The sequence below is a fragment of the Zalophus californianus genome, chromosome 4 (genome assembly GCF_009762305.2).
Source record: "Zalophus californianus isolate mZalCal1 chromosome 4, mZalCal1.pri.v2, whole genome shotgun sequence".
NCBI classification, from domain to species: domain Eukaryota; kingdom Metazoa; phylum Chordata; class Mammalia; order Carnivora; family Otariidae; genus Zalophus; species Zalophus californianus.
In genome coordinates, this window is record NC_045598.1 from 105,388,318 (window position 1) to 105,411,046 (window position 22,729).

General features: G+C 44.0%; 1 pseudogene; it reads right to left on the minus strand.

The window, feature by feature from the left end:
- Nucleotides 1–4,152: 4,152 nt before the first annotated feature.
- LOC113933697 lies at nucleotides 4,153–4,904 on the minus strand (annotated as a pseudogene).
- Nucleotides 4,905–22,729: the final 17,825 nt, after the last annotated feature.

The window sequence follows — 22,729 nt, forward strand, 5'->3', positions numbered from 1 at the left end:
CTCTCACCACTATTGTTCTACATAGTACTAGAAGTCCTAGCCTCAGCAATCAGACAACAAAAAGAAATAAAAGGCATCTGAATCAGCAAAGAAGTCAAACTCTCACTCTTTGCAGATGATATCATACTTTATGTGGAAAACCCAAAAGACTCCACCCCAAAACTGTTAGAACTCATACAGGAATTGAGTAAAGTGGCAAGATATAAAATCAATGCACAGAAATCAGTTGCATTTCTATACACCAACAAGAAAGAAGAAAAGGAATTAAGGAGTCGATCCCATTTACAATAAAACAAGATGAAATCAGAGAGGGAGATAAAGCACAAGAGACGCTTAATCATATGAAACAAACTGAGGGTCGCTGGAGGGGGGGGAGGGGGGGGATGGGGTAACTGGGTGATGGACATTAAGGAGGGCATGTGATATAATGAACACTGGGTATTATATAAGACTGAAGAATCACTGACCTCTACCTCTGAAACCAATAATACAGTGTATGTTACTTAATTGAATTTAAAAAGTAAAATAAAAAAGAAATAAAAACAAAAACAAAAAGACTCTCTCCCTCTCTCTCGGCCCCTCCCCCACCCTGCTCCCACCCTCTCTCTCTTTCAAATAAATAAATCTTAAAAAAAAAGGGGGGGGGCGCCTGGGTGGCTCAGTCGTTAAGCGTCTGCCTTCGGCTCAGGTCATGATTCCGGGGTCCTGGAATCGAGCCCCGCATCGGGCTCCCCGCTCGGCGGGAAGCCTGCTTCTCCCTCTCCCACTCCCCCGGCTTGTTGTCCTTCTCTCGCTTTGTCTCTGTCACATAAATAAATAAAATCTTAAAAAAAAAAAAAAAAAGACTTGCATGCTCTTCGGACTGAACCAGCCAGGTGCCCCACTATTCTTTAAAAAAATGTTTTTTTTAAGATTTTATTTATTGGGGCGACTGGGTGGCTCGGTCGTTAAGCGTCTGTCTTCGGCTCAGATCATAATCTCAGGGTCCTGGGATCGAGCCCCGCATTGGGCTCCCTGCTCCGCGGGAAGCCTGCTTCTCCCTCTCCCACTCCCCCTGCCTGTGTGCCCTCTCTCGCTGTGTCTCTCTGTCAAATAAATAAATAAAATCTTGAAAAAAAAGAAATAAAGATTTTATTTATTTGAGAGACAGAGAGAATTAAGTGTGTGGGGGGGTGCATAGGGAGAGGGACAAACAGACTCCCGGCTGAGCAGGGGGCCCGACTTGGGGCTCGATCCCAGGACGCTGAGATCATGACCTGAACCGAAGACAGACGCTTAACCAACTGAGCCACCCAAGTGCCCCTCAAAATTTTTGAGATGGATGAAGATACTAATTTTTTTCTACTGTATGTCAGAATTGTATATTGTAATGTGCCAATATTTGAAATATCTGCATTACACATTGAACCAGTTTCCTCCAAATGATCTGTTCCAAATGCAATAAAAAGCAATGGATCCAAATATACAGATTACAAAAAGTTTATTGATACGGTTTCAGATTCTATGTTGCAACTAACGTTTAAGAAACACTATGTTGGGGCGCCTGGGTGGCTCAGATGGTTAAGCGTCTGCCTTCGGCTCAGGTCATGATCCCAGGGTCCTGGGATCGAGCCCTGCATCGGGCTCTCTGCTCCGCGGGAAGCCTGCTTCTCCCTCTGCCTCTTTCTCTCTCTCTCTGTCTCTCATGAATAAATAAATAAAACCTTATAAAAAAACTCTAAAAAGGGGAGACTGGCTGGCTCAGTTGGTTGGGCGACTGCCTTCGGCTCAGGTCATGATCCTGGAGTCCCGAGATCGAGTCCCGCATCGGGCTCCCCGCTACTCAGCGGGGAGTCTGCTTCTCCCTCTGACCCTCCCCCCTCTCATGTGCTCTCTCTCTCTCTTTCTCAAATAAATAAATAAAATCTTTAAAAAAAAAAAACTCTAAAAAAACAAACAAACACTATGTGTTGGGGTAGCTGTTGGTTAAGGGGCTGCCTTTTGCTCAGGTCATGATTTTGGGGTCCTGGGATCAAGTCCTGCATTGGGCTCCTTGCTCAGTGGGGAGCCCGCTTCTCCCTCTGCCTGCCGCTCCCCCTCCGTGTGTTCTGTCTCTCTCTCTCTGACAAATATATAAATAAAATCTTAAAAATAAAAAAAGAAACTACTATGTGTCAAATTTTGGTATAGTATAAAAAAATATTCACAGTTATCTGAAAAAGCTATTGAAATATGTCTTCATTGGGGCGCCTGGGTGGCTCAGTCTCTGGGCGTCTGCCTTCGGCTCAGGTCATGACCCCAGGGTCCTGGGATCGAGTCCCACACTGAGCTCCCTGTTCCACAGGAAGTCTGCTTTTCCCTCTGCCTCTGCCTCTCTCTCTCTGTCTCTGTCTCTCTGTCTCTCATGAATAAATAAATAAAAACAAAAAAATACATAAACAGACTCACAACAGGCTTCACAGCAACAGCAACAATAGATAAAAAACACTGGAATTGTATATGAAATCTTTTTTTTTTAAGATTTTATTTATTTATGTGACAGAGACAAAGTGAGAGAAGGACCACAAGCAGGGGGAGTGGGAGAGGGAAAAGCAGGCTTCCCACGGAGCAGGGAGCCCGATGCAGGGCTCGATCCCAGGACCCTGGGATCATGACCTGAACCGAAGACAGACGCTTAACGACTGAGCCACCCAGGTGCCCCTGTATCTGAAGTCTTGAGGGACGGGTGCCTGGGTGGCTCAGTGTGTTGAGTGACTGGCTCTTGGTTTCAGCTCAGGTTGTGATCTCAGGGTCTTGAGATCAAGCCCTACATTGGGCTCTGGAGTCTGCTTAAGATTCTCTCTCTCCCTTTGCCCCTCCCCCTGCTCTCTCTTAAATAAATAAAAATCTTTATCAAAAATAAAGCCTTGAGGGAAAACAAATGTCAGTTTTTTAAAGTATATTTTTTCCTCAGATTTTATTTTATACTCCATTGTCATATTTTAATCAATACTTGTGAGGTATTCTTCTATTGGACTTCCTGAGAATGAAATGGAGTTAGAAAATGAATAAACTACAAGGTCATTATCTGATAAGTTAAGTATAGAAAAATTAGAGTAATATGACTACTAAGTTAAGACTATAATGATGAAACAACAGGATGAGATATTATTTGAAAGAATGATAAAATCAACAGTACCTCAGAGCTATGAGAGAAAAGTAACTTCCCATCCTGAGAGGATAAATTTAATGCAAAATAAATTATTGTAATTGAAACTACCTTAGAGTAATCCAAGATGTGTTTTTCTATTAGATTCCATTAGGACACCTAAAAATCACTGGGGCATTCAGTCAGATGTCACTGCTGGATCTCAGAGATACACTGGTTCAGTACATCTTGGGCAGGGTAATTAATCTGCATTTTAAATCATCATCTCTGGTAAAAATTGACATAAGATGTTTCAAAGATCACACTATCTTCATATTATATGAGAGAGGAATGGACAATATGTACACTTTTAATAGATACTTTAATGTACATAGAAACCTCTATGAAATGTTAAAATAAATGTAGAATATTTCTGCATTTTTTTAAAGATTTTATTCATTTATTTGACAGAGAGAGAGACAGCTAGAGAGGGAACACAAGCAGGGGGAGTGGGAGAGGGAGAAGCAGGCTTCTCGCCGAGCAGGGAGCCCAATGCGGGGTTTGATCCCAGGACTCTGGGATCATGACCTGAACCAAAGGCAGACACTTAGCGACTGAGCCACCAGGTGCCCCAGTATTTATTTATTCTTTTAAAAAATATTTTATTTATTTATTTGAGAGAGAGAGAAGCATGAATGGGGGGAGACGCAGAGGGAGAAGCACACTGACTGCTGAGGTCCAACTCAGGGCTCTATCCCAGGACCCTGAGATCATGACCTGAGCTGAGGGCAGATGCTTAGCCGACAGCCACCCAGGTGCACATTATTTATTTTTATATGGTTATGACTATGTACATTTTGTTCACAATTAAGCCAAATAATTATGATTACATTTGCCTCATAAAATTTTTGTTTTTCCTGGAATTTCCAATTGCCTTGGGTTTTTTTGTTTGTTGGTTTTGTTTACACTCTGTCAGAAGTGTAAACCTCTTGGGGTACCTGGGTGCCTCAGCTGGTTAAGTGTCAGACTCTTGGGTTTTGTTTTTGTTTTTTTTTGTGGTTTAGGTTTTATTTCATCATCATCAACTGAACTCTGCCATCCAGCTAGACCTGGGGAGAAGGAACCATGGAGCCCGCAGAACTGCAGCAAGAGCACAGAGATTCTGGGGTATCTCGAGCAGGTGGGGGTGGAGGGGTGCTCTCCCGAGCTACACAAGGAATGGTCTGGTAGTTAAGATAAAAGACGAGTCGGATTTCCTAGATCTGTCCACAGTCAGCAATGGTGATCTTCTTGCTGGTCTTGCCGTTCCTGGACCCAAAGCGCTCCATGGCCTCCACGATGTTCATGCCCTCTTTGACCTTGCCGAAGACCACGTGCTTGCCATCCGACCACTCAGTCTTGGCAGTGCAGATGAAGAACTGGGAACCGTTCGTGTTGGGTCCAGCGTTGGCCATGGACAGGATGCCAGGACCCGTGTGCTTCAGGATGAAATTCTCATCATCAAACTTCTCCCCATAGATGGACTTGCCTCCAGTGCCGTTGTGGCGTGTGAAGTACCCCCCCCCCCCCCCCGCACATAAATCCCGGAATAATCCTGCGAAAGCAGGAACCTTTATAACCAAATCCTTTCTCCCCAGTGCTCAGGGCACGGAAGTTCTCTGCTGTCTTTGGAACTTTGTCTGCAAATAGCTCGAAGGAGACGCAGCCCAAGGGCTCGCCGTTCACGGCGATATCGAAGAACACGGTGGGGTTGACCATGGCTGGGCGGCGAAGGCGGCTCCGGGTCGGTGGCGTCTGCAAGGCCCAGACTCTTGGTTTTGACTCAGGTCATGATCTCATGGGTCCTGAGGTGGAGCCGGAGTCAAGCCCCTAGCCAGGTGGAGCCCTTAGTGGAGCCCTGCATTGAGTTCCAAGCTCAGCCAGAGAGTCCGCTTGAGGATTCTCTCCCTCTGCCCCTCCCCCCACTCGTGTGTGTGTGTGTGTGTGTGTGTGTGTGTGTGTGTGTGTGTGTGCGCGCGCGCGCGCGCGCGCTCTTTCTCTTAAATAAATCTTTTTTTTTTTTAAAGATTTTATTTTTAGGGGCGCCTGGGTGGCTCAGTTGGTTACTGAGCCACCCAGGCGCCCCTAAAATAAATAAATCTTTAAGAAAAAAAAAGTGTAAAGCTCTCAAGTTGGTCAAACACAGTAGGTAACCTGTTGACTTCATGTGATATCAAGCTGGTCTGGTGGCAGGAGGCCTGCTGCAAAGTTGTCCTGGCTCTTCCCTACACTTTCATCCGGGGAATCCTTTTGTTTCTCTTCTGTGCGGATCAACCATTTATTTCCGGGATACCGTATTTTGATTTTCCCTGGCTTCATGCTCTGTTTTAATACTTCATCATCTACTAGCTTCCTGAGGAAGGGAGCACAGAAAGAAAATTTCCTGTCTTTGCATGCCTGGAAACATCTTAGAGGAAGGAGTATAGGATTCTAGATTAAAAATAATATTCATTTAGAATTTTGAGGGCGTTGCCCTCAACATTTTCTAGTTTTCAGGAGTATTATTAAATCCAATGCCATTCTGTGTATGCAACTGAGTATCCCTTGTTTTTTTTTTTAAAGATTTTATTTATTTATTCATGAGAGAGAGAGAGAGAAGCAAAGGGAGAAGTAGGCTCCCCGCTGAGCAGGGAGCCCGATGCGGGACTCGATCCCGGGACCCTGGGATTATGACCTGAGCCAAAGGCAGATGCTTAACCATCTGAGCCACCCAGGCGCCCCCTGAGTATCCCTTCTATGCAACCTGATTTTCTCTCTCAAAGCCTTTAAACAGTTTTTTTTCTTTCTTGAGAGAGAGAGAGCGAGTGAGCGAGCGCATGAGATGAGCAGGGGGAGGGGCGGAGGAAGCAGGAGGGAGAAAATCTTTAGAGGCTTTGCCCCCAGTGATCATGACCCAAGCCAAAATCAGGAGTCTGACGCTTAACCGACTGAGCCATCCACGCGCCCCTCTCTAGAAGCCTTTAAGAGTTTCACTTAATATTTACTATGAAATTTCATAATGAAATACCCTTGGGTGTTTGATTTTCAAAAAAATGTTGTTTCTTTGTTTTTTAAATTTACTGTGTTAGACCCTTTTAGTCTGGAAACTCATGTCCTTCAGTTCAGGAACATGTTTTTGGATTTTTTCTTTAATAATTTCCAGCAACTACTCAATTTGTTCTCTTTCCCAAACTCTTATTTTTAAAGATATTTTTACTTATTTTTGTGAGGGAGAGAGAGAGAGAACATGAGCAGGGGGAGGGGCAGAGGGAGAAGCAGATTCCCCACTGAGCAGGGAGCCCGATGCGAGGCTCGATCCCAGGACCCTGGGATCATGACCTGAGCTGAAGGCAGATGCTTACTGACTGAGCCACCCGGGCACCCTCCAAAACTCTTATATATTTTTTAAAGATTTTATTTATTTATTTATTTTAGAGAGAGAGAATGAGAGATAGAGAGCACGAGAGGGAAGAGGGTCAGAGGGAGAAGCAGACTCCCTGCTGAGCAGGGAGCCCGATGTGGGACTCGATCCCGGGACTCCAGGATCATGACCTGAGCCGAAGGCAGTTGCTTAACCAACTGAGCCACCCAGGCGCCCTCCAAAACTCTTATTAATCAGATATTCTATCTCCTAGATTAAGCTTCTAATTCTTTTTTTTTTTAAGATTTTTTTTTATTTATTTGAGAGAGAGAGAGCTTGAGCAGGGGGAGCGGGTAGCAGACGGAGAGGGACAAACAGACTCCCAGCTGAGCAGGGATCCAGATGCGGGGCTCAGTCCCAGGAGCCTGGGATCCTGACCTGAGCTGAAACCAAGAGTCAGACACTTAACCAACTGCTGAGCCACCCAGGTACCCCTCTGAAGATATATATATTTTTAAAGATTTTATTTATTTGTTTGACAGACAGAGACACAGTGAGAGAGGGAACACAAGCAGAGAGAGTGGGAGAGGGAGAAGCAGGCTTCCCGCTGAGCAGGGAGCCCGATGCGGGGCTGGATCCCAGGACCCTGGGATCATGACCTGAGCTGAAGGCAGATGCTTAACGACTGAGCCACCCAGGCGCCCCCCTCTGAAGACATTAATTGCAGTTTTTTGTAATTGTCTCCTGACCCCTTCATTATCTGTTACCCTCTTGGTTCCTTTTCTTGTCTTTCTTGTTTGAGGTTTCTGTTGATTCTTGACTATCTGTTCTGACTTAAGCTGAGGTCCAAAAAAGAAATGATGGAAAGCTCATAGAAGGTCCAGAAAAAGTCAGCTGGTGGGCCTCACTGTGTGGTGGGTGAGGGAGGGACCAGTCCTTGAGCTCCTGTAAACTTTTTCTCCTGGGTCAGTCATTGTCCCCAAAAAGGAATTTTCCAATCCTCCTGACCCTGCTTTCAAAGGACTAAGACCTTCTGATTTTTGAAGTCTTTACAAGTTCTAAGACTCCAATTATCTTACACCGTTTTGAATTCCAACTCCACACCTCATGAGTAGAATGGAAAATATTCAAACTTAAGGATTTAAAACCTCACACATACGCCTTTCCATTTTTCAAAATTATATCTCTCATTTGCTCCAGTCTTTTCTCTCTTTGTCCTTGTGCTTTTCTGTTTTGTTTTGTTTTTTAATTTCTTACTCTCATTTTTTTTTTTTTTTTAAGTAGGCTCCATGCCCAGTGTGGAGCCCAACATGAGGCCTGAACTCAAGACCCCAAGATCAAGACCTGGGCTGATATCAACAGTTGGACGCTTAACTGACTGACCCACCCCGGCACCCCTCCTTACTCTCATTTTGATATGGTTTCTGGAGGGAACAGAGATAAATGTGTATGCTCAATTGACCATATTTAACCAGAAGCTTCTTCCTGAAGTCTCAGTTATGTCATTTCTCTAAATCCTAAGGTGGTTGTGAAAATTAAAGATAGTAGTGCATATGTAACAGGATGTTGAAAGAGGTTTTTCCTGTTGCCTTGGAATTTGAGCTGAGTCCTCAAGGAGAGAAGAAGAGCGTATAGGTAGGTACTCCACATAGTAAGGGAAGCCTACTGGACAGACAAAAGAGAACAACTCCTCCAACATTGATGGTCCTTATCCTCATCTTCATCCTATACAGGATGAGCAATTTGATGAGGGAATGAAGGTATGGAGATAGAATAGTTGGGCTATTTTGGAGTGCTTTGTTTTTCCCGTTCTCTCATTGTGAGGGAAGTGAACAGAGGCTAATACACCAAGTAGGGAGAGTATCTAGAAACTGGGGGTACTTGCAAGAAACAGAGGTGGGTATCTCACTCCTTGGCTGCATGTTTCTTGGGTGGTAGAGTTATTGTCCCAATGCTGCCAAAGAGTACAACAGAGCACAAGCTCCAGAAGAACTTGACAAGAGTTTTCTGGCATTTGGGAGATGCATAAGAACATAAAGATAAATATCTGCTGATGGTTTGGTTGGCTGGAGCCAGGACCTGGAATGGCCGTCCTAGTGGGCAGCCTGCACTTCCAGCATTTGGTGTGGTAAGAATGTGGGAGTTTCCCATGAACCAAGAAGACATCATGGAAAGTACTTGGGCTTGAACCATCTAGATGGGACCAGATGCCAGAGCCCAATGCCAGGCTCAAACTCATGACCCTGAGATCAAGACCTGAGCTGAGATCAAGAGTCAGACGCCCAACTGACTGAGCCACCCAGGTGTCCCTTAAGTTTTTATCTTAATCACCCACTGCTCACCATGACAAGTGCATTCCTTAATTTCCTTCACCTATTTCACCCATTCCCCCACCCCTCTCTCCTCTGGTAACCATCAGTTTTTTTCTTTATAGTTAAGAGTCTGTTTCTTGGTTTGTCTCTCCCTTTTTTCCCTTTGCTCATTTGTTTTGTTTCTTAAATTCCGCATATGAGTGAAATCATATAGTATTTGTCATTCTCTGACTGACTTATTTCACTTAGCATTATGCTCCCTAACTTCATCCATGTCATTGCAATTGGCAACATTTCATTCTTTTTTTATGGCTGAATAATATTCCGTTATATATATATCACACCTTTTTTATCCATTCATCCATTGATGGGACACTTGGGCTGCTTCCGTATCTTGGCTATTGTAAATAATGCTGCCATAAACATAGGGGTGTATGCATCCCTTTGAATTAGTGTTTTTGTATTCTTTGGGTAAATACCCAGGAGTGTGGAGAATGGAGTTTAGATAGGTGACTGCTAGACTCTGCAGCAGTACATCCCTTCAGCTACTCAGTATCTCTCATGTGGCTATTTGTGTTCCAGCAACCTATACTTGTTTAAGTAATCTCTGCACCCAACATGGGGCTTGAACTCATGACTCCAAGATCAAAAGTCACATACTCTACTAACTGAGCCAGGTGGCCCTAGCAACCTATGAACTAAGACAAATTATCAACTGCCAATGCACCGTATATACATTGGTGGAATAGGAAAAGTCAATCACAAGCAAAGCTCTCTCTTTTTCAGGACAGCATAGGGAACACCCAGCAGTCGATTGTCACTGGTCCATAGACCACTGAGTGACTTGCCTCTGTTCTCATCCCTTGAACCTGGATGTGCCAGTGTCTGGTTGACCGATGGAGGAGAGCAGAAGTGATGCTTTGTAACCTCTAAGGCTAGGTCTTGAAAGGCAATGCAGCTTTTGACTAGTTTGCTGGAACACTGATGCTAGGACCCTCTAAGTTAGCACTCCAACTGCCCAGAGTCCACCATCTTGTGAGGAAGCCCAAAGTGGCCTACACAGAGAGCCCTTGAGAAGCCCTGAGAATATAAAAGAGAGTGAGATGCCTCGCTCTTCCAGCTCCATCTGTATAACTCCTACCACACAAGACACCCTGAGCCAGGGTGCCCAGCAAAACCCTTTGGAGTCACAGACACTGTGGGGATAATAAATACTTGTTATTTTTAAGTTTTGGAGTGATGTGTTTCACAGCAATAGATATGTAGAACAACAGGGTATATCAAGTCTGGGAGGGACCAAGGACCACGTGCCCTGACGGAAGAGTAAGTTCCTCAGTTGGTCTGTCTGGCTTACCCTTGTTCTGCCCCTTGGGAAAATCTCCACTGCTCTCCCTGGCCTCTTGCTCTGCCCTCAGGGAAGTTGTTCTTTGTCCACCATCCCTCATGGCCCAACTGAAGAGACCTCTGTGGGGATACTCTCTTCAAGGAGTACACAGTTTGGGCAGCCACCTCTAGAGGGAGCCACTTCTGAGTTGTGGATCCACGATGTTTTAGTTTATAGCCATTGGCTGTGACAGGCCAGGTGTGGATTTTTGTTTGTTTGTTTTTGTTTTTGTTAACATAGTTTCATGAAAGAATTAGTAGGCTTACAGTCAATTCTTAAACATGAGTTACTATGGCCAAGATATCATACTGAGGCGAGGCTAGAAACTCACATTTTGCATATTGGCCGCTGTGTCCTCCCCCTACTCCCTCCCAGCCTCCCCCACCCCCGACCCTGCCAATTGTTGGAGGCCTGAAGGGGAAGATGACACTGTTAGTCTGATCTTTGCTGGGAGTCATGCACTATAGTCAGCCACAGAACTCTTTTTTTTAAGATCTTATTTATTTATTTGACAGAGAGAGACAGCGAGAGAGAGAGAGAGAGAGAGAGAGAGAGAGAGAGAGAGAGCACGCACAAGCAGGGGGGGTGGGAGAGGGAGAAGCAGGCCTCCCGCCGAGGAGGGAGCCTGATGAGGGGATCCCCGGACCCTGGAATCATGACCTGAGCCGAAGGCAGATGCTTAACGACTGAGCCACCCAGGCGCCCCCAGGCACAGAACTTTTAAGCAAAGATGCTTGAAAAGGTCTGGGGCCACAGTGTTATCTCCTGGCGGGTGACTGTTTCGCAGCTGCTATTCTGAACTGCTTCAGTTTGGGATAGAGAAGCCTCCATATAATAAGACTCTCCATCAACTTTTATATTCCTTATTGTGTGTGTGTGTGTAGAGAGAGAGAATGTTTCCTTAGCAGTGTTATTTCCGTTTCTTTTTTTATGCTTACAGACTGGTTCAAGTGTAATTTCATGTCTCATGCAGAATTTTGCTAAAAGCAGCACCAACAAACCAGAACATGAAACCCTTTCTCAGTGGCTTTCTAAGGTACAGTGATAAGTGGTTTGCAAGTACTAGGGGCTGCTAGCTTTCCAGCCTGCAGTGGAGTGGATCCTCCCTAAACGATTGGCCAACATGCTTCCCTTAAGCAAATGCCACATTTTAGATACTCCACTTCCATCAGTTTGGAACTGCATTTATGTTTGTAACTGAGACTGGAAATAGAGACTTAAACAAGCGGAAGTTAATTTTTCTCTCAAAGTAATGAGGTCTGGATGTAGATAGCCCAGGGCCTACATGGTGTCAGGGGTTCCTCAGCTTCCCTGTTTACCACCTTTTTTTTTTTTTAAGATTTTACTTATTTACTTGACAGAGAGAGACAGCGAGAGAGGGAACACAAGCAGGGGGAGCGGGAGAGGGAGAAGCAGGCTCCCCGCTGAGCAGGGAGCCCGATGCGGGGCTCGAACCCAGGACCCAAGGATCATGACCAGGACCCCGGGATCATGACCTGAGCCGAAGGCAGACGCTTAACGACTGAGCCACCCAGGCGCCCCAAAGATTTTATTTTTAAGTAATCTCTACACCCAGTGTGGGGCTTGAACTCACAACCCCGAGATCAAGAGTTGCACACTCCACCGACAAAGCCAGCCAGGTACCCCTAAATGAAAAATCTTAACATGAACATTTAATTTAACAATAAAAATTAAAACCTTAGAGTGACTTTAATCAACCCCTCCCAACCAACAGGCAATTAAGCTCAAGATTTTAGTTCTATCTTTTCTAGTTTTAGTTTCGGATTTTTAAGTTACAGTTTGGAGGTAAACAGTACAATACTTGTTATGAACAACACATCCCAGCCCACTCTCCACGTTTCCGCCTACCTAGAAGCAACCACTTTCAGCTCCTGTGCCCTGTAGTTTAGCAGTTATCTCCATATCCCTAAATAACACCTTATATGGTGAATACTTGATTTTTTACTTTATAATATTATGCATGGATTTCTAAAATGGAAGATGAGGACTCATATCTTCCATAGCCTCGCCCTCACACCCCCACTTCCTCCATATAATTATATAACAACTTTGGTTAAAGGACTATTCAGAATTTTCATTACTTCGACTATGTGAATGTTATTCACAGATGTGTCACGAGGATACTTTTCCTTCCTTGGAGTGTTTTTTGTCTTCTACTTATTGCTAACTGACCCTAAACTCTTCTCCAACTGTCTGCATTTCCTCTGAAGGCCCTCAGTCAATCTCACCTTCACACTGAAGTCTTTCCTGGGGGCTCCTGGGCCGAACCTCTCTGACCTCTTTGCCCTCTCCCCTGTGACCTCCCTGCACTCTCCCCCTGCAATTCTCCTTGCTTTTTGCCTGTGTCAGATCCTATTTCCTACATTCCACCGGACTTCATTCTTGGTTTACTCTCTCGCTTTGGTGGACCAAAGCCTCCAGTTTTCTTTGAAAGGGTTGTCCAAGCCCAACCAACAAACAGCCAGCATGGGCCTCTCGGCCTGTGGCGCAGTGTGGGAATCCACAGACCAAAGGAATCGTAGGTGTCTCACCAAACAAAGGAAGAGATACATGGACTACAGGCCTTGGGGCAAGGGTGAGGCTTAGGCGAAATTTATTTCATTTTTTTTTCAAAGATTTTCTTTCTTTATTTGACTGAGAGAGACACAGTGAGAGAGGGAACACAAGCAGGAGGAGTGGGAGAGAGAGAAGTCAGGCTTCCCGCTGAGCAGGGAGCCCGATGCGGGGCTCGAACCCAGGACCCAGGGATCATGACCTGAGCCGAAGGCAGACGCTTAACGACGGAGCCACCCAGGCGCCCCGGCTTAGGTGAAATTTAAATGAAGCAGTGTTCTAATAGGCTCAAGGGAAACAGGGATCCGTGTAAAGCGGTTAATATCAAGGCTGGAATGAGATACTATGTCCAGAAACCCTTTATCTGAAGCTCTGCACCTGGGTTGTAAATCAGGACTGCTTCTCTATCTCAAGATGACTTGGATCCTTCAGGCCAAAGGAGAATGATTCATTCTTACTGATAGGCTTTCAAATGGCAATTTCTTATGGGCCATGAGTTTAGAGAACAAAGTTTCTCAGTGAGTGAGAAAGCAGTAGTTACAGAAGGGAGACCTTATGAACTTTATTGCTACATGCCTTGGGAGAAAGAGTGTTTTTTGTTAACTTTGCTGGCTTTCTGTGTCTCTTAGCCTCATGAATGGTAGGGCAGGATTTTACCTTGTCTGTCTAAGATTTACTTTCTCGGGGTGTGTGGGAGACAATATTTTTGAGCCTTGGCTGGGAGCTGTTAGCTGTAAGGTTCTTTCTAGCATGATCTGGCCAGACATTTTCCCGGGGGAATCCCTGATGTCAGTATCTTTAGATCAGATTCTTTGAAGCAAGCATATTCCAGTCTCTTTCTTGGAAAGAATGGTTCTAATTGCTAGCGTTCTGGGTCCTGAGTTTGGGGAAAGGGCTGGGGTTCTCAGAATTCAGGATGTAAATGTTCTTTGGTCCTCTTGTTTTTAGCATCCCATTCCTGCCCTCTCTGGAGCGGAGGACTCCACTTTTCTGCCATGGTGGAGGAGGGAGTCACAGAGCATGCATGGAACGCATCAGCGGAGGGGCGCCTGGGTGGCTCAGCTGGTTGGGCATCTGCCTTCAGCTCCTGTCATGATCCTAGGGTCCTGGGATCGAGTCCCACATCGGGCTCCCTGCTCGGCGGGAAGCCTGCTTCTCCCTCTCCTGCTCCCCCTGCTTGTGTTCCCTCTCTCGCTGTGTCTCTCTCTGTCAAACAAATAAAATCTTTAAAAAAATAAAAATAAAAATATAAAAAAGCTTATGTCTTTTTAAAAATGCCTTTATTATCATTTCAGTAGATTTCAGGAAGGAGCAAAAATAAGTGAGTGTCTCTAATATATCCTCTACCCAGAAGTCTGTCTTGCTTTTGAACCACATAAATTAGATATGATTATTATTGTCATATACAAGCAGTGTTGATTTAGCTTTACCCCCAAGTTTACTAATTTTTTTTTAGGATTTTATTTATTTATTTGAGAGAGAGAGAATGAGAGAGAGAGAGCACATGAGAGGGGGGAGGGTCAGAGGGAGAAGCAGACTCCCCGCCGAGCAGGGAGCCCGATGCGGGACTCGATCCCGGGACTCCAGGATCATGACCTGAGCCGAAGGCAATCGCCCAACCAACTGAGGCACCCAGGTACCCACTAATTTTTTTTTTCTCACTGATTTTTTTTGCTTCATAGACCTTCTCTCTGGGATAGTTTATACTCTCCCAGAAGGCAATCCTGTAAGAGTTCTTAACAGTTAAGATATGCTGGTAGTAAACTCTTTGTTTCTGTTGGTGTAAAAATGTCTTTATTTCACCCTTGTATGATGAGCTTGGACTTGATCATGCGGGCATTTGGGGAGAATGAGGGGTTTTAAGCATCTGAATATGATTAGTTTTGTTTTATAGGAAAACATTCTCAGTGGGGGTGAGGCAAGGATAAGGAATCTGTTGCAAACATTAGATATGATGGTGGCTGGAACAAGGGTTGTGATGATGGGCCTAGGGGGTGGACTGGAGAGATATTAAGGAGTTAGAATTGATAGGCCTTTGTCATCATGGGTAATGAGGAAGAGGAATTAGTGGAAGATGCCTCCCAGGTTTCTGTGTGTGTGTTAGCAGTGCTAACTTTCCCTGAGATGCAGATCCGGGGACGAGAGAATGTTTGGTAGAAAGTGGTGAATTTGGTTCTCATCAGGGGGCCTTGGAAGTGTCTGTGGCATTTCTGGATGGCACTCTGGAACTCAGGTGGGAGTGAGTGACACACATGCAAAGTTGTCAGGCCAAGGTGATGGATGCTTGTGGATGACGCACTCAGGGAGACGGTGTGGACTTATGAGGGGATTTTGGGGCCCGGGGGTGTGAGAATTTCTATTGTCTGAAAGCTGAGTCTACCTGCGTGACTGCTGTGGCATGAGGGGATGAGGCTGAGCAAACCTGGGCTGCACTCTCACACTCAGGGTCATTTCAGCAGCTCACTTTTCCCTTAGGGGGCAACAGTCTAAAATAAACCACAGGAAGGCTTTTCCCTTCTTTGTTACCACAGTTCCACTGACCCTATAACAAGGTAGCTGCTGGGGCAACTGGACAAATTTAAGCTGCAGGCAACAATATATGCACCAATAGCACTAGAGACAAGCCCGATGAGTGGTATACCCAAGTGTGAGGGCTTGATTGGTCTGGGTTCAGTACAAAAAATGAAATCCAATATTAAGAAAAAAGGAATTCAATTTATTGAATTAGGTATTTGCAACGTACTTGGAAGGGCTGCAAGGGAGGGTGCTAGCTCGGCTTCCAGGAATGATTCTCAGAAAATGGCAGAACTGGGGCACCTGGTGGCTCAGTCGTTAGGCATCTGCCTTCGGCTCCGGTCATGGTCCCAGGGTCCTGGGATTGAGACCCACTTCGGGCTCCCTGCTCAGTGGGGAGCCTGCTTCTCCCTCTCCCACTCCCCCTGCTTGTGTTCCTTCTTGCTGTGTCTCTCTCTGTCAAATAAATAAATAAAATCTTAAAAAAAAAAAAAGGAAAAGAAAATGGCAGAACTTTCAGGGAATCTGCTATTTTTGCCATAATTAGGAAGTTGGGAGGATATCAGGAAGCTACTGGTTACTACTGGAACTATTCATTTCAAGAACACAATACTATTCCATTGCAATTTGGTGGGGGGAAAGGATGGTCTTTTCAGTAAATAGTGAATATCCCGATGGGGGAGAATCCCTAAACTCACAGCATATGCAAACATTAATTCACAATAGATCATGAACCTAAATGTTAAAAGTAAAACAAATAAAGCTTTTAGAAAACAAACAAACAAACAAAACTTCTTGACCTTAACCAGGACACAAAAGCACTAACCATAAATGAAAGGGTTTTTTAATTAAATTAAATTCAATTTAATTAAAAAAATTTTTTTAAAAGATTTTAATTATTTGAGCAAGAGAGAGAGCACAGAGGGAGAGTGAGAGGGAGAAGCAGACTTCCAGTTGAGCAGGGAGTCTGACGTGAGGCTCGATCCCAGGCCCTGAGATCATGACCTGAGCCGTAGGCAGATGCTTAATGAACTGAGCCACCAGGCACCCCAAGGAAAGGCTGATAAATTAGACTTTATTAAAATTAAGAACTTCTTGGATGAGTTTTAAAAACATTCTAAGTGAAAGAAGCCAGACATAAAAGGTCACATATTGTAGGATTCCATTTATGAAATATCCAGATAGGTAAATTCACAGAACAATACAGATTGCTGGTTTTCAGGGGTTGGGAGGGTGGGGAATGGGAGTGACTACTTAAAGGGTATGGGGTGAAAGGAAACGATGAAAATGTTTGGAGTTAGACAGATGTGGTTTTACACAACATCATGGTTATACTAAATCCTGATCAATTGTTCACTTTAAAATGTTAATTTTATGTTATGTGAATTTCAGCACAATAAAAAGAAAGGATTTATGTTTACCAAAAAATAGCATTAAGAGAGTGGAAAGGCACCACACAGACTGGGAGAAAATAACTGGAATTAACATACTTGACAAAGCACTTGTGTCCAGAATATATAAAAAACTACAAATTGATGAGCAAAAAACCCGCAATAAAATCATGGGCAAAGACTCGAACAAGCACTTTACAAGGGATAAGCTATAAATGGCCAATAAGAATAACGAAAAGTTGCTTAATATCATTTTGCATCAGGGAAATACAAATTAAAACCACAGTGAAATACTGCAACATAACCACCAAAATACTTAAAGCTAAAAGGACTGACAATACCAAATGTCGGTGAGGAAACTGTACACGTGTACATTGCCTATAGGAGTATAAACTGGAATATTTAGGTACTATCTACTAAAGCTAAACATACACATCTCCTATGGCCCAGCTACATACTCAAGAAAAATTAGTGCACCTGTGCATGAAAATACAAGTACAAGAATGTCACAGGAGTTTTATTCAGGATACCCAAAAACTGGATATAACCAAAATGTCCATTAACAGCAGAATGGATAAATTGTGGGTTTGTCAATAAAACAAAATACTATATAGCAAAAGCAAAAACAAAAACAAAAACTATTGCCACAACATTAGATTTCACAACCAAAATATTGACAGAACCTAGATACACAAAAATTATATATTGTATGATCTCAATATATGATGTTCAAGAACACGCAAAATGAATCAATGGTGATAGAAGCAGATAGTAATCGGGGCACCTGGGTGGCTCAGTCGGTTAAGTGTCCAGCTTTTGATTTTGGCTCAGGTCATGAGCTCAGGGTCATAAGATCAAGCCCTGCATTGGGCTGGCACCTGCTTGGGATTCTCTCTCTCCCTCTCCTCTGCCCCTCCTCCCCTTCTCTCTACCTTAAAAAAAAAGAAGAAAGAAAGCAGAAATAATTATTGCCTGGGAAGGAGCCTTTGGGGAGCTAGTAATGTACACACACACACACATACACACAGCAGTACCTTCTGATTAAACCAGGACCACCTCTCCTTGTTGCAGCCGTCTGCTGCTCGCACCCCACCCTGTCCCTCTCTCCTAATGCTTGATTCCAGTGTCTTGTAAACGAGCCTTCCAACCTCGATCTGCTCCTGAATGCCTATATCCTACCTTCCCTCTCCTCAGACCTCCAGCTCCTCCATCATCCTCACTCTTGGGGGTTGGTTTAGTTTCTTACACCCCAGCAACAGAAGCAACTGGAGAGATTTTTACAGCTTCCTTGCCATGCCCACTTACTCTGCCTTCTCTCCTGTTATTATAGGTGAATGATCCTTGGCCCTCTGCTTGAGAACTAGACCCCACCCCTCATCTTTTTAACCATTTGGCTCCAGGAACTTTCTTCTATCTCTGCTGCAACCCCAGATTTTTGTCAGTACAGGATCTTTCCCCTCAGTGTACTAACATACTGCAATTCCTTCATTTTTTTTTTTTTAAGATTTTATTTATTTATTTGTGTGTGTGTGAGAGAGAGAGAGAGAGAGCGCACAGGGGAGGGGCAGGCAGGCGGACAAGCAGGCTCCCCGCTGAGCAAGGAGTCTGACTCAGGGCTCCCAGGACCTGGGATCCTGACCTGAGCCCAGGTGTCCCTGCAATTCCTTCATCTTGAAATGGTCCTTTCCTCACCTTTGTTTCCCCTCTAGTTACCACCCCATTTCTCTCCTTCCCTCCTTGGAAAGAACTGTCTATAATCACTGTTCCCCACCCACTAGCATTCTTTTGAACCCACTACATACAAGCTCTTCTTCCCCCCAGTCCACCTAATCTGTCCTTATCATGCTCGCCCATAACCTCCACTTTGCTTAATCCACTGGTCATTCCCCGGCTTCATCTTATTTGATCTTTCAGTGGTATCTGACAATTTACCATGCTTTTCTCCTCCTCCTCAAAACACTTTCTTAAAAACAAACAAACAAAAAGAAACTTTATGTGGCTTCAAGGACACAACGTTCTCCTGGTTCTCTCCTTTTTTTTTTTTTTAAGTTTTTATTTCGAAGTAATCTCTACACCCAACGTGGGGCTTGAATTTACAACCCCGAGATCAAGACTCCCACACTCCTGATCTCAGGATTGTGAGACGAGCCCGGCATAGGGCTTTCCGCTCAGGTGGGAGCCTGCTTAAGACTCTCTCTCCCTGGGGCGCCTGGGTGGCTCAGTGAAGCGTCTGCCTTCGACTCAGTCATGATCCCAGGGTCCTGGGACTGAGCCCCACGTTGGGCTCCCTATGCTTCTCCCTCTTACCCCTGGTTATACTCTCTCTTGCTATCTGTCTCTCTCAAATAAATAAATAAAAATCTTAAAAAAAAAAAAGACTCTGCCCCTCCCTCTGTTCTGCCCCTCCCCCCTCGCAAGTAAATAAATAAATCTTTAAAAAAAAAAAAGCTGCATGCTCCACCTACTGAGTCAGCCAGGCACCCCTCTCTTTCTTTTCTTTCCAGTTTTTCTCAGTCCCATTTACTGGTTCCCCTATTGTCCTGACCTTCAAACTCTGGAGTTCCCCATGGCTCAGTCCTTGGACTTTTTCTCTTTTCTATCTTCACGCATTCCCTTGGTGATCTCATCCATTCTAGCTGGGATTTTAAATACTATCTATAAGCTGATGACATCCAAATTTATATCTCCACTTGGAAGAGTCATATGACTGACCATGACTGAAATTGAGCTGCTGACCTTGCCCTGGAATGTGCTTCTCCTGGTAGAATTCCCAGCTCAAGAAATGGCAACATCAGGTGCGCCTGGCTGGCTCAGTCAGTGGAGCATGTGACTCTTAGGGTTGTGAGTTCAAGCCCCATGTTGGATGTGGAGCCTGCTTAAAAAAAAAAAAAAAAAAGGCAACATCATTCTACTTCCTCAGGCCTCAAGGTTTTGAATTTTTCTCACACCCCACATCCAACTTTTGTTTTTTTTAAAGATTTTATTTATTTATTTGACAGAGAGAGACACAGCGAGAGAGGGAACACAAGCAGGGGGAGCGGGAGAGGGAGAAGCAGGCTTTCCGAGGAGCAGGGAGCCCGATGCGGGGCTCGATCCCAGGACCCTGGGATCATGACCTGAGCCGAAGGCAGTCGCTTAACCGACTGAGCCCCCCCCCCCGTCACATCCAACATTTTTTAAAAAAATGATGTTTTGTGGAATGCCTGGGTGGCTCAGTTGTTAAGCGTATGCCTTCGGCTCATGTCATGATCCCAGGGTCCTAGGATCGAACCCCACACCAGGCTCCTTGCTCAGTGGGGAGTCTGCTTCTCCCTCTGCCTGCTGCTCTCTCTCTCTCTCACAAATAAATAAAATCTTTTTTTAAATAAAATCTTTTTTAAAAATGATGTTTTATTTACTCAGATAGATTTTTTTTTAAATTTTAATTGCAAAAAAATTTTTAATTCCAGTGTAATTAACATACAGGTTATATTAGTTTCAGGTGTACAATATAGTGATTTGACACTTCCATATATTACTTGGCGCTCATCACGATGAGTGTACTCTTAATCCCCATCACCTATCTCACCCTTCCCTCCACCCACCTCCCTTCTCCTAACCATCAGTTTGTTCTCTGTAGTTAAGAGTCTGGTTTTTGGTTTGTCTCCTTTTCCCATCTCTCTGCTCATTTGTTTTGTTTCTTAAATTTCACATATGAGGGAAATCATATGGTATTTGTCTTTCTCTGACTGACTTACTTCATTTAGCATTATACTCTCTAGATCCATCGATGTCATTGCAAATAGCAAGATTTCATTCTTTTTTATGGCTGAGTAATATTCCGTTGTATGTATATGCCACATCTTCTTTATCCATTCCTCTATCAATGGACACTTAAGTTGCTTCCATAATTTGGCTATTGTAAACAATGCTACAATAAAGATAGGGTGCTTGTATCCCTTTGAATTAGTGTTTTTATATCCTTTGGGTAAATACCCAGTAGTGTGATTACTGGATCATAGGGTAGTTTCCACAGTGATTGCACCAGTCTGCATTCCCACCAACACTGCATGAGGGTTCCTATTTCTCCACATCTGACTTGTTTCTTGTGTTATTTTAGCCATTCTGACAGGTGTAAGGTGTTATCTCATTGTGGTTTTGATTTGCATTTCCCAGCACATCCAACCCAAAAGTAAGTCAGGCCACTCTGTCATGTCTCCTTCCTATCTCACTCTGAGAAAACACCAAAGTCCTTCCAATAGCCCCCAAAGCATCCCATGACCTGATCCATTCCTCCCACCCCCTTGCCCCTCTGGAACACACTCCCACCTCAAGATCTAGTATTTACTCTTTCTGGAATGTTCTCACAGGTAGCTGCACGGCTCACTCACTCACTTTCAGCCTTTACTTAAATGCCACCTTTCTCAGAAAGGCCTTTACTGTCTGTCCTATCTAAAATTGCAACTCTCCCAGACTTCCTGTCCTCCTTCCCTCTTTATTTTTCACATTAAAAACAGATTAATAGCATAATTCTTAGAGCAGTTTTAGGTTTATGGAAAAATTGAATAGAAATTAGTTATCGTATACTTCCTTATCCCTAGTTTTCCCTATTATTAACATCTTGTACTAGTGTGGTACATTTATGGCAATTAACCAATATTGATATATTATTATTAACTAAAGTCCATAGTTTACAGTAGAGCTTTTGACAAATGTATAATGTCATGTATCCACTATGACAGTATCATATAGTTTCACTGCCTAAAAATCCACTGTGCTCCACCAATTCATCCTTCCCTCCATCTGAACCCTTTGCAACCACTGATCTTTTTACTGCTCCCACAGTTTTGCTTTTTCCAGAATGTCATATAGTTGGAATCATACAGTATACAGACTTTCCAGTTGGCTTCTTTCACTTAGCAATATGCATTTAAACTTCCTGCATTTCTTTTCATGGCTTAATAGTCTTGCTTCATTTTTCTCCTGGCAATTATCAATTTTAACATGCTTCTATTTATCTTACTTATGTACCATATTTATTGTTTGTCTTCTCTGTATGTTTCATGAGGACAGAGATTCTTGTCGGCTTTGTTCACTGATGTATCCTCAGTGCCTGCAACAGTATTTTACCTATAGATGGTGCTCAGGTATTGGTTTGAATTAAAATATTTCTTAGGTGAGTGAATAGTGCATCTAATTGAAGAACAAACTTCTATTGAGAACTCTCTGGGCAAAAGAATCTGTGAAACACTGTTTAGCTTTCTAGACCCTTAGAATTCAACTCCACTGCTTCTGACCTTGCTTAATACCTAACCTAACCTGTCTGTGCCATACTTTCCTCCCCAGTAAAATGGAGATAATAATAGTACCTCCCTCATGCGGTTGTGGTAAGGATTATGTAAGTTAATATACATGAAATTCTTATAATAGGTCCCACACACAGTACGTGTGCATCAGTAGTGACTATTATTCCATGCAGGAAGACGCAGAGGAGGTGGGAACGGAACGCTGGTTGGCTACATCCACGCTGTGAGCTGTGTGAGCTGGAGTAACTGCAGGCAAACCTGAAACAAGAAGGCGGCAGACAGGGGGTCACTAATTCCATTTGCCCATCACTTTACAGAGAACCTTACGTTCTAAACGCGTTTATATATTTTTTAATTTAAAAAGATTTTTATTTATTTATTTATTTGAGAGAGAGAGAGCGAGCGCACAAGCGGGGAGGAAGGGCAGAGAGAAAGGGAGAAGCAGCCTCCCCGCTGAATGGAGAACTCACGCGGGACTCGATCCCAGCACCCTGGGATTACCACCCAAGCTGAAGGTAGACGCTTAACCCACCGAGCCATCCAGGTGCACTAGATGCGTTTAATCCTCACAAAAACAATCATATCGGTTGGTATTATAATCCCCATTTTATCCATGAGAAAACCGGTTCAGGGAGGTCGAGCGACCTGCCCGATGGAACCATAGATTTCCCACAATATCCACCCAGAGGCTCGGATTCACATCTCAATACAGTCGCTATTACTCATGCAAACTCTCAGGGTACGCCGGTGAGTCCTAGATCCAGAGGTCCAGAGGTCCAGTGAC